Below are 13,591 nucleotides of genomic sequence, written 5' to 3'. Positions count from 1 at the left end.
TGCGGCCAATTGAACTGCAGGGTCTGAGATGGACAAAATGGAATACCCGCACGACTTCTTCACAAGTTCATAATATTTTTCATTCGTTCTGCTAGGTCCTTTTCCCCTGTTTTTTCGCCAAACTCCTTAGCTGGGTTCAGACCTTCATGAGGCAAGTGTGTAATCCTATGAATCAGCATGTTAGTTATGGGGATATGCCCTCCTATCCATAAACACCCATCTTGCACCAAAGTGAGTAGCTGGCGTATGAAAATTGTGTTAATGGGTGTGCGGTGGTAATGTGGCACCCATAGCAAGTTGAGAAATCTTGATTTCTCAATACTGCAGACCCATTCCTTTGTTTCCAACGCTGTGGCACTTGTTTCTTCATAGTAAACTTACTTCATGTATTTTTCAGTTGCTAAGTGAGGGAACTTAGCGTGATCTGCGAGGTCCTTGTTAGAGTCAGTGTTTGCATACTGCCACCAGTGATCAAATATGCTCTTATAAAGTGGTCTTAGGGTGTCAAAGTCATTTTTTTTCATTTCAGTGAGTCTTCAAGTAAAAATTTGGTCACTGGGTATTAGGTCTAGGATTTGTTTTCACTCCTTCCAAAGTCTTCCAAGTATTGGTTCATGTCACCATTCGGCTGAGTGTACCATCATTCAAAGAGTTGTCATCATTATTTCAGGTTCCAATGGGTCATTTTACACCTTGTTTGTGCTTCAGTTGTGCTTAGGTAAGGCTCATTTCCCTCTCCTAAGGTTTTGAAGGTAATTTTTCTTGGATGGTCAAATCATCAACAAAACTTGTATCCTGATGCTCATACACCTTCCCCTATCCTTAATATACCTTCTTAAACACTTCCCATCACTGATATCCCTCAAATTCATCATTTTCCCACAAACCCTAGCCTATTGCTACAATTTGACACTTTTCTAGGTTAGGCCTATGTTTTTCCCTTTTGGACCCCTTCCCCTCACTCAATCCTTGAAATTCCACTTTCCCCTGCTTCCTAACATCCCTCCCTACTTCCCAAAATTTTCTCAAGAATCAGGTGGACCTGCTAGCAATGCTCAGGTGAAGACAGATAAGAAGGCCAAAGAGACTAGAGCTGCTGAGGTGCTCGAGACCTACCTGACATACCAGAGGGACACAAGGAGATTGTTTGCAGCTGAAAGGCAAGTGTTTGCTCCACAGGATGTGGAAGGGACCTTGCCTTCTTCATCAACTCATAGGCAAATGCTTGCTCCATAGGATGTGGAAGGGGCTTTGCCTTCTTCATCAACACAGTAGGTACGGGTGCAACAGTTGCACAAAGGGAAAGAAAAGATGTTAGAGGAAAGTTTTGATGATGAGGAGAGAGAGAGAGAATTTGATTTGATAGATCATGATGAGCCGGAGCAGCATTATACTCATCATGGCATGGAAATAATTGACTTAGAGGATCAAGATGAAGAAATAATAAAGGACATCATCATACAGGAAAAGGAGGCTCAAGTCCAAGCATTGATGGAAAATTTGGAGAGAGCCAAGTATGTCATCACATATTTGGAACAAGAGAACAAGTGGATGAGTAACAAGCAGGTCCTCATGGAGTTGGAACTTCTCAAGGTAAAACGACAAGGTGACAAGGAGGCACCGATCACTTTGTCTCCTATTGAGAAGGAAATTGAGGATGATAGAGAGATTTGGCTTGAGAGAGTCAATTTGCACCTAGAGAAGTTGTTGCAGAAGGCCAATAGGGATAACCAGATAATCAGGCACATGGCCTACCATTACAGGACCCTAAACAAAATTTGCAACATGAGGGTCAAAAAGATGAAAGCTAGGCTAAGGCATGCTCTAAAGGGCAAAAAAGATGAGGATAGGCTTAGGTTGCTTGCTAAAGCTTCCTTGGTTCATAAATATGCTTGATGGTGGTGTTGCTCACCAATTTTGGTCAAGTTTGGAGAAGATTTTGTTTTTTGCAAATTTTGGAAATTGCACACACAGAAAATTTGGCTCAACGCGCAGCACCACTGGCACTGCACTTTTCCTAGGGGCACCCAATGGACAAATGGCTTGCATTTTTGGATTCAAAGCAATGAGTACATGCACCCTATGGATTTTCTAAGTTTTTGGGGCATAACTGGTCCACCAAAAGGTCAAAAAACACCCTAAAAATGACCTTTCTGCCACTTTTTGGACACACAGAAGCAGTCTTGGGAGAATCAACGTTTGAGGGGTCAAATGAGCTTCAAATGAAGAAATTCTAGGTGTTTTGGAAATTATACTTGAAGAACTTTCCAATGAGCTATCATGAGCTCAATTTGGATGCCGGAAAGGCCTCCAAAAGGGACCTGAAAATGGCGCTGCGCATTGGGCCAGTGGTGCTACGCGTAGGGCAAATTTTGCACAGGATGGCTATTTTTCTATGTTTTGACTGTGTTCATGGATTTTCTCTCATGGAGGATGTTTTACTATGGTAAATGATGACTTGGCTTGTAAATATGATGGATAATTAGTAGTAGAGGGTAGATTCATTAGATTAAAAGTCAATTTGAGCACAAATGAATCAGTTTTCTCACTTTTAGAGGCAAGTTGTTAAGATGCCTATATTCCTATTTCTTGTTCAGTGTTGGTTAGATTAGCTCCTCATATTAGGGATTCGACCCCTGAGGATTTGAGGAGGTTGAAACAATTCCTATATCTTCTTCTTCTTTCTCATTGTAAAGGGTTGGACTCAGCTGGATGTGTATGCCTTGATTGTACATCATTTTGTAGCAGTTTAATAGGAGATTAATAAAAATTACAGCAATTGCTTTGGGATCCATGTGGTATGAAGTTTATTTCAGTTTCTTCTCTTGTGATCATATGTTAGAATGTTTTTTGTACTTCATTAATCATTTCATTGCTTCTAAGTGAATGTTTTCAAGTTGATAGGTAGAATTCATAATATCACTACTCTGCTTTGGGGAAATATTCACCATTTCATGTTTTCTACAGTCTAGGAAGGATCCATAGTAATCACATGCTCTTCCTAGCTTCTCACTAGTCTTAAAACACTTCACCCATCAAACCCTAGAGTTCTAATCCTTATACCTACCTTGCCCCATTGAACACCCTGCAATTTTGACCTAATTCCCTAGCCCTAACTGTCTGGCTCCTCCTGATCCAGAAAAACCCCTTCAAAATCAAATCAAACCTTGTGCTACTATACCTAGCCTAATATCTTTTTCCTAATCCAGTCATTTTGGCTGAGATCCTTACGAAGAGAGCCCTCTCCCGGCCTAGTAGGGCTAGCTACTTGGCTAAGCATGGTTTGTGGTTACCCTGACATTGCCTTCCTTCAACTTGAGGTTCAATCTAGATAATAACAATCCCAATCCTCCATCTTCAATAGCAAGACTCGTGCAAGCCGTAGACCTTCAAAGGGCACATGCTTAGGTAGCGCGGGCATGGAGATAGTGAATTTCTCCAAGTCTAGGTCTTTAGTAATCTTTGCCTTTCCCTTCCTTTAAGGGATATACTGAGGGAGCTTTGTGATGGGCTCCGCTCCTTCGGCATCAATGTCCTTCATTTCCAGGCATTCTTCAACCTCTAGGTCTACAGCCTTCTATTTTCCTTTTGTTGGCTTCTTATCTTTCTTCTGTGTTGGTGTCGTGGTATACTTCCTTGCCGAAGTGCATACCTGCACCAACTTTTTCTGCTTTTCTTGTGTGGCAGGTTGTTTTTCTTTTGCCATGGAGTGTTTTGGCCTTGGCGACCTCGGTGCCGTGGGCACTGCAGGCGTAGCTTCAACACTGGATACTTCTGGTCCTGGAGCGTTAGATACAATGGCTTCTAAACTCAAAGCTTCGAAGAGGTTGGTGGAGGTCATCTTCTCCATAAACAACTCACGCGCTTCTAGAGACACGTCTATGTGGGCGAAGAATTCCTCCTAAAATGCTCGTCTCATCGAAAGACAACAAACTTCAACAAGAACTCGAATGGCGCAAAGTGTTCTCTATTGGGCTAGCATGCAGAATTTAGAGGAGGTTTTGAATTCAAATCCGACTGTTCCACCCAAATTTCGACAATTAATGTTTTTTTGGTGGCAAATCTTCAAATATTTTGGCCTTAAATGTTGCCAACCCGCTCCTCTTAACTGTATTTTGGCTGTCAAGTCATGAACAGTGACTTCAATGGTCACTTTTCTACTATGTTGCATGGAACCTCCCTCCATAGCGTAGCTTTCTGTGCATAGCTTCATAGGTTGTATCTTCATCATCTTCCATGTAGCCCACCTACTACGTAGTCCTCGAACCTTGGCAGTGTAGTTTATAGTCCCGCACTCCCTTGCAACTGCCTGGATCACTAAGATTGTCATGTCGCCATATATTAATTGTAGAGGATCCCCTGTGTACAGCTTCAAGCAGCTACCATTCACTCTTCTCAAAAAATTTGGGTTGTGTTATATTCTTTCCATGACTAGCTCACGAAAATTTTTTGGACCCTATATTAGGTTGGGCGGACCTACCTATGGTTTTGTGCATGGTTTTCACACATGGTTTTGGACGCAACAGTTTTCAGTCCATGGTTTTGGATGTGATGGTTTTCAGTCCATGGTATTGGATGCTTCGACATGTATAAATATGTATTATAACACTGAAAGGAATATAATGAAAAATCAAGCTGGTAGTCTCGGTTTTGGGATCCAGGGGAAAATCTCTGTGTATATTTATTTTCTGTGTTATGCTCTCGCATTGTTTATTTTCTGTGTTTTAGAATTTGTATGCAGGTGATTTCTGTACGGGGTTAAAACCTACATTTGGTATCAGAGTTGTTTTGGCTTCAAGGGGACACCTTTGTTGCTAAGGGGTTTTTCTCGAGCCTGTGGTAGACCATGTTCAGTGGAGATATGCGGGATCGATTCTGGTGGTGAAAGAAGATGGCTAGCAATGGAAAGATAGAGATCGATAAATTTAATGGTCAGAGTTTTGAGTTGTGGAAACTCAAGATGGAGGATCTGTTAGTGGATAAAGATTAGTGGATCGAGGTAGATCCGGGTACTAAACCAACGGGAGATTCCAATGAAGAATGGAAGAAGTTGGATCGGTAGGTAAAGAGCACAATATGATTATGTGTCTCAGATTCAGTATTGCTGAATGTATCATGGGAAGCTACGGCTAAGGCTTTGTAGGACAAGTTAGGGACTTTGTGCCAATCTAAGTCTCTAGTGAATAAACTGTTCCTACAGAAAAAGCTGCATAACCTGAGGATGAAAGATGGAGACTCAGTGGCAGAGCATATGAACACATTTAATACTGTGGTAAGTCAGTTATTATCTATTGATATTAAAATTTTAGATGAAGATAAGTGCATCAATTTGTTGTGTTCTCTACCAGATTCGTGGGATAGTCTAGTTATTGCAATAGGTAGCAATGCAACTGCCTTACAGTTTGATGAAATAGTCTCATCCTTGCTGACGGAGGAGACGAGATGGGAAAATATGGAGAGCCAAAATGGTGATGCCTTGTCTATACGAGGACGGTCCCAGAACATAAACAAAAATAAGTCATCGAGTGGGAGATCTAAATCTAGAGGGAGATCTAAATCTCCTGGAAAACTTGTAAAGGTGGTGTGCTGGAAATTCGGAAAGGAAGGGCACTACAAAAGGGACTATAAATCTAAAGCTCCTAACAAAGTAAAGGGATCTGATGATGCTCCTTCTGTAGAGGTGAAAACCACCTCAGATGAAGGTGGGGATGTGTACTTGGCTTCTTCAAGTACACATGTAGATCCTGAGGCATGGTTGATTGACTCAGGTGCATCCTTTCACTTCACTCCCCATAGAGAGTGGTTTTGCGAGTATGAGAAATATGATAGTGGTGATGTCTTCTTGGGGGATGATAGGAAGGCTAGAATCGTTGGTCGCAGAAAAGTAAAGTTGAAGTTGCAAGGTGGAAGGGTTAGAACACTTTTGGGTGTTCTGCATATTCCTGCATTAGCCAGAAATCTGATTTCTATACGCAAGCTAGATGATGCAGGTGTAAAAAATGTGTTTGAGAAGGATACCTACAAGATGGTTTTGGAAGCACTGGTATTGATGTGGGGATTTCGAATTGGAACTCTGTACAAGCTGCAAGGTAGCACTATTGTTGATGGGTTCAATAGTTCTGTGGTTCCTGAAAGTGGAGCAGAAAATCTAGTGGTATCTAGAGAGAAGACCATGTTGTGGCATCAAAGGCTTAGACATATTGGAGAGAAGGTATGATTAATAGCTCTCTGATTTTGATTTCTGTGAAAATTGTATATATGGGAAGCAGAATTAGGTGAGTTTCCCCTCTGGTGGTAAGAGGGAAAAATAGATATTAGAGCTTGTGCACAGTGATGTGTTTGGACCTGTGAGGGTTCCATCAATGGGTAATTCTGTGTACTATGTATCATTTATAGATGACTTCTCAAGGAATACATGGATGTATTTCCTTAAGAAGAAATCTGAAGTCTTTGACATGTTTAAAGAATTTAAGGCTTTGGTGGAAAACCAGACAGAGAAGAAGATAAAGGTGTTGAGGACAGATAACGATGGAGAGTTTTGTAGTAAGGAATTTGAAGAATTCTGTAAGAAGTGTGGTATAGCACGGCAGAAGACTACTCCATATACACCTGAGCAAAATGGATTTGCAGAAAGAATGAACAAGACGTTGATGGAAATGGCAAGAACCATGCTCACTGGTGCTGGGTTAGGACAGGAATTCTGGGCAAAGGTGGTGGAGACATCATGTTACCTAGTCAACAGATCACCTTCATCAACATTGGAGGATAAGACTCCACAAGAGGTATGGATTGGTAAGAAACCCTCTCTTTCACATCTGAGGATATTTGGATGTGATTCATATGTACATGTTCCAAAGGAGAAAAGAACCAAGTTGGATAGTAAATCTAAAAAGTGCATCTTTATTTGGTATAAGGATGGTTTAAAGGGTTATAAGCTTTGGAAGCCAGTAACAAGGAAGGTTGTGTAAACCAAGTTGTGGTGTTCAGAGAGGTGAAATATGTTATTAAACATGAAGTCCCATCAAAGGAACCTGCGAAGATAGAGTTTGAGCTTAAGGAGGAAGAATCAGACTCTATAGCAAAATAGGAATCAGAAGATGAAGAGCTGCAAACTTCAGGTGTGAGAAGATCAGTTTGAGAAAGAAGGCAACCATAAAGGTATAGTCCATCTGCTTTCTGTTCAAATTTTTCTTTATCTATTACTGATGATGATCCAAGAACTGTGAAGGAAGCAGTAGATTCAGAGGATGGCAAACTCTGGAAAGAGGCCATGGTTGATGAAATGGAATCTTTGCACAAAAATGAGGCTTGGGATCTGGTGGAGTTTCCGGCTGGAAGGAAACCCATTGGCATCAAATAGGTGTTCAAGAAGAAGACAAATGCAGAAGGAAAGGTGGAGAAATACAAAGCTCATTTGGTAGCAAAAGGTTATTCCCAAGCACCAGGAATTGATTTTGGTGATATTTTTTCTCCTTTTTCCAAGGTAGCTTCTGTTAGATTACATTTATTTGTTGTTGTTGCTATTTATTTTGAGGTAGAACAGATGGATGTGAAGACATCATTCCTTCACGGGGATTTGGAAGAGGAGATCTACATGAAGCAACCAGAAGGGTTTGCGGTGAAGGGTAAGAAAGAACTGGTATGCAAGTTAAAGAAGTCGTTGTATGGGTTAAAACGGTCACCAAGGATGTGGTATCAGAAATTTGATACATTTATATGGGGACTTAGCTTCACCAGAAGAAAAGCATATCACTGTGTGTATTTTCAATTAATTGGTGACCGTGTTATTTATCTGGTTTTGTATGTGGATGATATGTCGCTGGTTGGAAATGACAAAGAAATTATCCAGGATTTGAAGACCCAATTTTCCTCCAAATTCGACATGAAAGATCTTGGTGCTACAAACTATATTTTGGGCATGGAAATTAAAAGAGATCGGGCAAAGAGGAAGCTTTGATTAAACCAGAGGAATTATGTTGAGAAAATACTGCAGAGGTTTAATATGCAGGATAGTAAACCGGTGAAGGTTCCTTTTCCTGTAGGTGTAACTTTATCTACCAAACAATGTCCCAAGACATAAGAAGAGGAAGACGACATGTCCCATGTTCCATATGCAAGTATAGTTGGTAGCCTGATGTATGCGGTGGTCTGTACCAGACTAGACATTTCACATGCAATGGGAGTATTGAGCAAGTTTATGACAAAACCAAGGAAGGAGCATTGGACAACAGTGAAGTGGGTTTTTAGGTATTTGTGTGGCACTAGTGATTATGGTTTGTGCTACCAAGGAAGACCAGGATTGGATAGAGTTTTGGATATTTGTGGCTTTGTTGATGTAGACTGGGCTGGAGATCTAGATCAGAGAAGATCTACAAGTGGATATGTGTTTAACCTATTTGGAAGTGCAGTCCATTGGATGAGTAAGAAACAATCTATAGTGGCACTATCAACTACAGAGGCAGAATACATGGCAGCCACTCATGCAAGAAAGGAAGCAGTTTAGTTGCAGAGATTGTGTTCAAGTATGGGGTTAGTACAGGGAGCTATAAGGATAGACTGTAACAACTAAAGTGCAATTTTCTTGGCAAAGAACCCTGCTTACCATTCAAAGATAAAGCACATTGATGTTCAGTATCAATTTGCGAGGGATATGAAATAACACAAAAAGGAGTTGTTGGTAAAGGTGGAGACTTTAAAGAATATTGCCAATGCATTGAAAAAAATTGTGAGCTCTAAGAAGTTCTCTAGGTGTAGATAAAAAATGGATGTTGCAGGGCTAGATAAATTACTAAGCTCTCTTGTGGCCCCCTGTGGAAAGAAAACAACAAGTGGGAGAATGTTGGGTTGTGTTATATTCTTTCCATGACTAGCGCACGTAGTTATCTTGGGGGTTAGAGCATTGCGCCGATTACATAGCGGGGGGGTCACAGGGGGGGAACAATCCCCCCTATCCAAGGGGTTTGAGGGGGGCGGGTAGCCCCCCTCTACAGGGTCTGACACAGCGCCCCGGAAAAAAAATAAAATAAAATAAAATAAAAAAATAAAAAATAAAAAATAAAATAAATAAAAATAAAAATAAAAATAAAAATAAAATAAAAATAAAAATAAATAAATAAAATAAAAATAAATAAATTAAAATAAATAAATAAAAATAAATAAATAAAATAAAAAATTGGACCCTATATTAGGTTGGGTGGACCTACCTATGGTTTTGTGCATGATTTTCACACGTGGTTTTGGATGTGATGGTTTTCAGTCCATGGTTTTGGAAGCGATGGTTTTCAGTCCATGGTATTGGATGCTTCGGCATGTATAAATATGTATTACATTGAAAGGAATATAATGAAAAATCAAGCTGGTAGTCCCAGTTTTGGGATCCAGGAGAAAATCTCTATGTATATGTGTTTTATGTGTTATGCTCTCGCATTGCTTATTTTCTGTGTTTTAGAATTCATATGCAGGTGATTTCTATAAGGGGTTAAAACCTACAGGAAAATGTTCTCCATTCAACTTCGCGAGTTGAACTGCGCCTCCATCTATAATTTATTTGATAATATATGGCACCAGCCAATGCATCTGAAATTTTCATGAAAACTTAGTGAATTTGCTATCATACAACAAGACCATATCGTTTACCTTGAATGTGCGAAGCTTGATGTGTCAATCGTGCCATGTCTTTTCATGCTCCTTCTGTACTTGCTGATGGAATCTTGCCAAGAATCGGTCCTCTTCAAGATTCATCAGTTGCGCGAGTAAAGTGGGTAGAACTTAGTGACTCCTAACCATTAGTTCTCTGATCATATTCTCTCTGGGATCGGCACGACTCTGTTAGCTTGATCCTTCTTCTGGTCTGGAGGGGGTGCAACCATCCCTTCTTCCAGTGGTGGCGGGCAGGCTAACTAATCTCCTTTCTCCACTCCCTAACTTGCGAATTACTCGTCCTCGTACTTATTGTCATTCTTGTACTTATTGGGCTAGTAATCCTAATCCTATGTATCTCGTGTCACCCGCTTGCATACTTCCCTCCTATGTCCATTCTTAGGCTATCAATCCTTCTTCTATGGGTACGGTGGTAGGCGGGATAGTCTCCAATCATCCGGACTCTTCCTACTAGTTGGCCTACAGTTCGAAGTCATGCTTTGGGATGGAATTGTCATTGGTTGGACGTTATGGGTGCACGATTCTGATTCTTCCGATTCTGAGGATGATTCCGATTCAGATTCAAAGTCTGATTCTGAGTCTGATTCTTCTTCAGATTCTTTCAATTCAGTGTTTTTCAGAGTCTAGTCCGGCTCCGATCCTCAGAGGACCTACGCCGCGGCTCGACATCCCGCAACATGACTTCATAACAGCGGCGTGACGCCAATATAGGCTAGGCGGGATTGCCTCGCCGAACCATCTGGATCACAGCCACAGCCACAGAAACTGGCTCTACTCACTCTCATGTGACAGTCTCCCCCGATAAGGATGGGGAGAGGACCCTTCAGGCCCGGGGATGAGCAACAGACTTGACTTATAAAGGATCTAAGGCTTGTCCTCCCGGATATCAACGAGGCCTAAGGTGATATCCGGGAGGACAAGCCTTAGATCCTTTATAAGTCAAGTCTGTTGCTCATCCCCGGGCCTGAAGGGTCCTCTCCCCATCCTTATCGGGGGAGACTGTCACATGAGAGTGAGTAGAGCCAGTTTCTGTGGCTGTGGCTGTGATCCAGATGGTTCGGCGAGGCAATCCCGCCTAGCCTATATTGGCGTCACGCTGCTGTTATGAAGTCATGTTGCGGGATGTCGAGCTGCGGCGTAGGTCCTCTGAGGATCGGAGCCGGACTAGACTCTGAAAAACACTGAATTGAAAGAATCTGAAGAAGAATCAGACTTAGAATCAGACTTTGAATCTGAATCGGAATCATCCTCAGAATCGGAAGAATCAGAATCGTGCACCCATAACGTCCAACCAATGACAATTCCATCCCAAAGCATGACTTCGAACTGTAGGCCAACTAGTAGGAAGAGTCCGGATGATTGGAGACTATCCCGCCTACCACCGTACCCATAGAAGAAGGATTGATAGCCTAAGAATGGACATAGGAGGGAAGTATGCAAGCGGGTGACACGAGATACATAGGATTAGGATTACTAGCCCAATAAGTACAAGAACGACAATAAGTACGAGGACGAGTAATCCGCAAGTTAGGGAGTGGAGAAAGGAGATTAGTTAGCCTGCCCGCCACCACTGGAAGAAGGGATGGTTGCACCCCCTCCAGACCAGAAGAAGGATCAAGCTAACAGAGTCGTGCCGATCCCAGAGAGAATATGATCAGAGAACTAATGGTTAGGAGTCACTAAGTTGCCAAGAATCGGTCCTCTTCAAGATTCAAGGTCCACCATCATCCCTTGCTTGCACACCACTTGACACAGAAAAATCCAAAAGGGAACAAAGAATAAGCACTTCTTCAAATTCAACGTGATCTGGTACCTGCGGCACGTATCCAACATTAAGCGTAGACTTTCTACATGGTGCTTCACTAACCAAAACATTTTCCAGTCATCAAAGTATAGTTCCAAGAACTTATGAATGAATTCCTTAGATGCTATTATAACTACACGAGAGAATATCGCAGGCACATTCTTGAGTCCAAACAGCATCACAATATACTAGAAACAATCCCATTCTGTTGCAAAGGTTGTTTTTCTCCTATCCTATGGCACGATATTGATCTGATGGTACCTAGAAAATCCATCAATGAACGAGTAGGCCTCCTTCCCTCCAACATTGTCTAATACTTCATCTATAAATGGCGTTGGGAATGGGTCATGGATACAGGCATCATTAAGCTTCCTCATATCTACACAAATCATTATTTCACCCTTATTTTTATTCTCCTGAACCACCATCGGGCTTACCCAATTAGATTCCTCCATAAGTTCTATGATTCCCACCTCCAGCATCTTATCCAACTCCTGACGAACCTTTTCCTTGTATTTGGGATTAAGATGATACTACCTCTGCTTAATAGGCTTCGCTTCCAGATTTAGAGTAATCTTCATAATGCCCAAGTTGCCTATTATTCCCTTCAGGTCTGAAAACTTGGTAGGAAAAGTATCCTAGTATTCGCGGAGTAACTTAGCAATTTTATCCATAGTGGCATCATCCCAATAATCTCCAATCTTTGAAAACTTTGGTTCTGCTTCAATACCAATGTTGACTTGCTTTGTCTTCAACGGTGCGGTGATGTTCGAGTTCTCTATTTCTAGACCTTCGGCTTCGTGATGCCCCTCTGCCTTTGTAATATTAATATTTCTTGGATCATCATCCTCCTCTTCATCGATCACATTATAACATTCGAGTGCATGGCGCAACTAGGTGCTCCAATCTGGCTGGACCCATTCCAGAGGTTCTTGCGGCATTCTAAAGATGACTACCTTAATCTCCTGTAGGGCTTCATCGATGCTCACGAAACCATCTTCAAAACTAAAGGTCAATAAGGATCCTTCCCTCAATATATGCCACTCTGCAGTGCCATGGCGAAGCTCTGTCTCCAAATACCATTTCATGGGGATTGTGTCTAAAGTATGGCAAAATAAATGTACCCACTCTGGCTGCAACTACGTTACATAAACTTTAGTCCACTTTTCTAGGTGATCGCGTGGATCATCCCTCCAATCATATTTCTCAGTCAAGATGGTGTTAGGATGCCCAAACTACAACCTCATCCTCCTTCTGTAATCTCACCATCCATCAAAGCTATCCTTGTGCATACCCCACCATCATGCGAGCGTAGTGCACAGTGCCAAATCTAACGCTTGGAAGTGGTGATGCTTGGGTACTTCACGCTCAAAGGCATCCAAAAAATTATCTACATCAGTTAAACCATCATAATAGGGTAAATTCCTTACCTCCGATGAAAAACAGTGCAACAATTTAGTCATCATGTTGCAGCACAGTGTAGATACTTCATGCAAATGATTCTTCCAATGTTCCAGCTCTTCATTTGAATCAGAGGTGTAGGAACTCTCTCGATCCCATGCAATCCTCCCATCTACCGTCGAATTGATCCAGTCTTGATCTCACGCTGTTATTTTGTAGATCTGATCCAGTTCATCTTCGCTTTCTTCATAATCATGGACTAGTTCAGTGTAGTGCGCCCCTTCTACAGGGTCCAAAGGCGCTACAACCCAAAGCGATTTCCTTTCAAACGACATCGTCCTCTTCTTTAAATTGATGACCCTATTCATGTCAATGGACCATTCAATTCCAAGGAGCGTAGGGTATGGATTATTGTCATCAACAATGTTTATCACGTCAAAGTTAGCCATAGCACTCACACCCTCTATATCAATTGTTACTCCATATAGTCGTCCCATAGGGATGATCTTCTCTTGGTTCACCATTCTGAGCTAGATCGAAGACCACTGCAGCACAGGTCTCCCCATTCTTTCCCATGTTTTCTTTGGCAAAATGTTCGCATCGGACCCCAGATCCAAGATGACCTGGTCCATCTCATAATCTCCTATCTGTGCAGTGAGCCTCATCTTGCGCCCTGTTCTTGCCTTATGTTTGCAATTTTTCTAACTACGCAGTATCCATCAAGGG

Source organism: Pinus tabuliformis, chromosome 3_1 (genome assembly GCF_031772625.1).
Source record: "Pinus tabuliformis cultivar Carrire ecotype Pingquan chromosome 3_1, CPIR1, whole genome shotgun sequence".
Classification (NCBI taxonomy): Eukaryota; Viridiplantae; Streptophyta; class Pinopsida; order Pinales; family Pinaceae; genus Pinus; species Pinus tabuliformis.
This window is presented reverse-complemented; position numbering follows the sequence as displayed.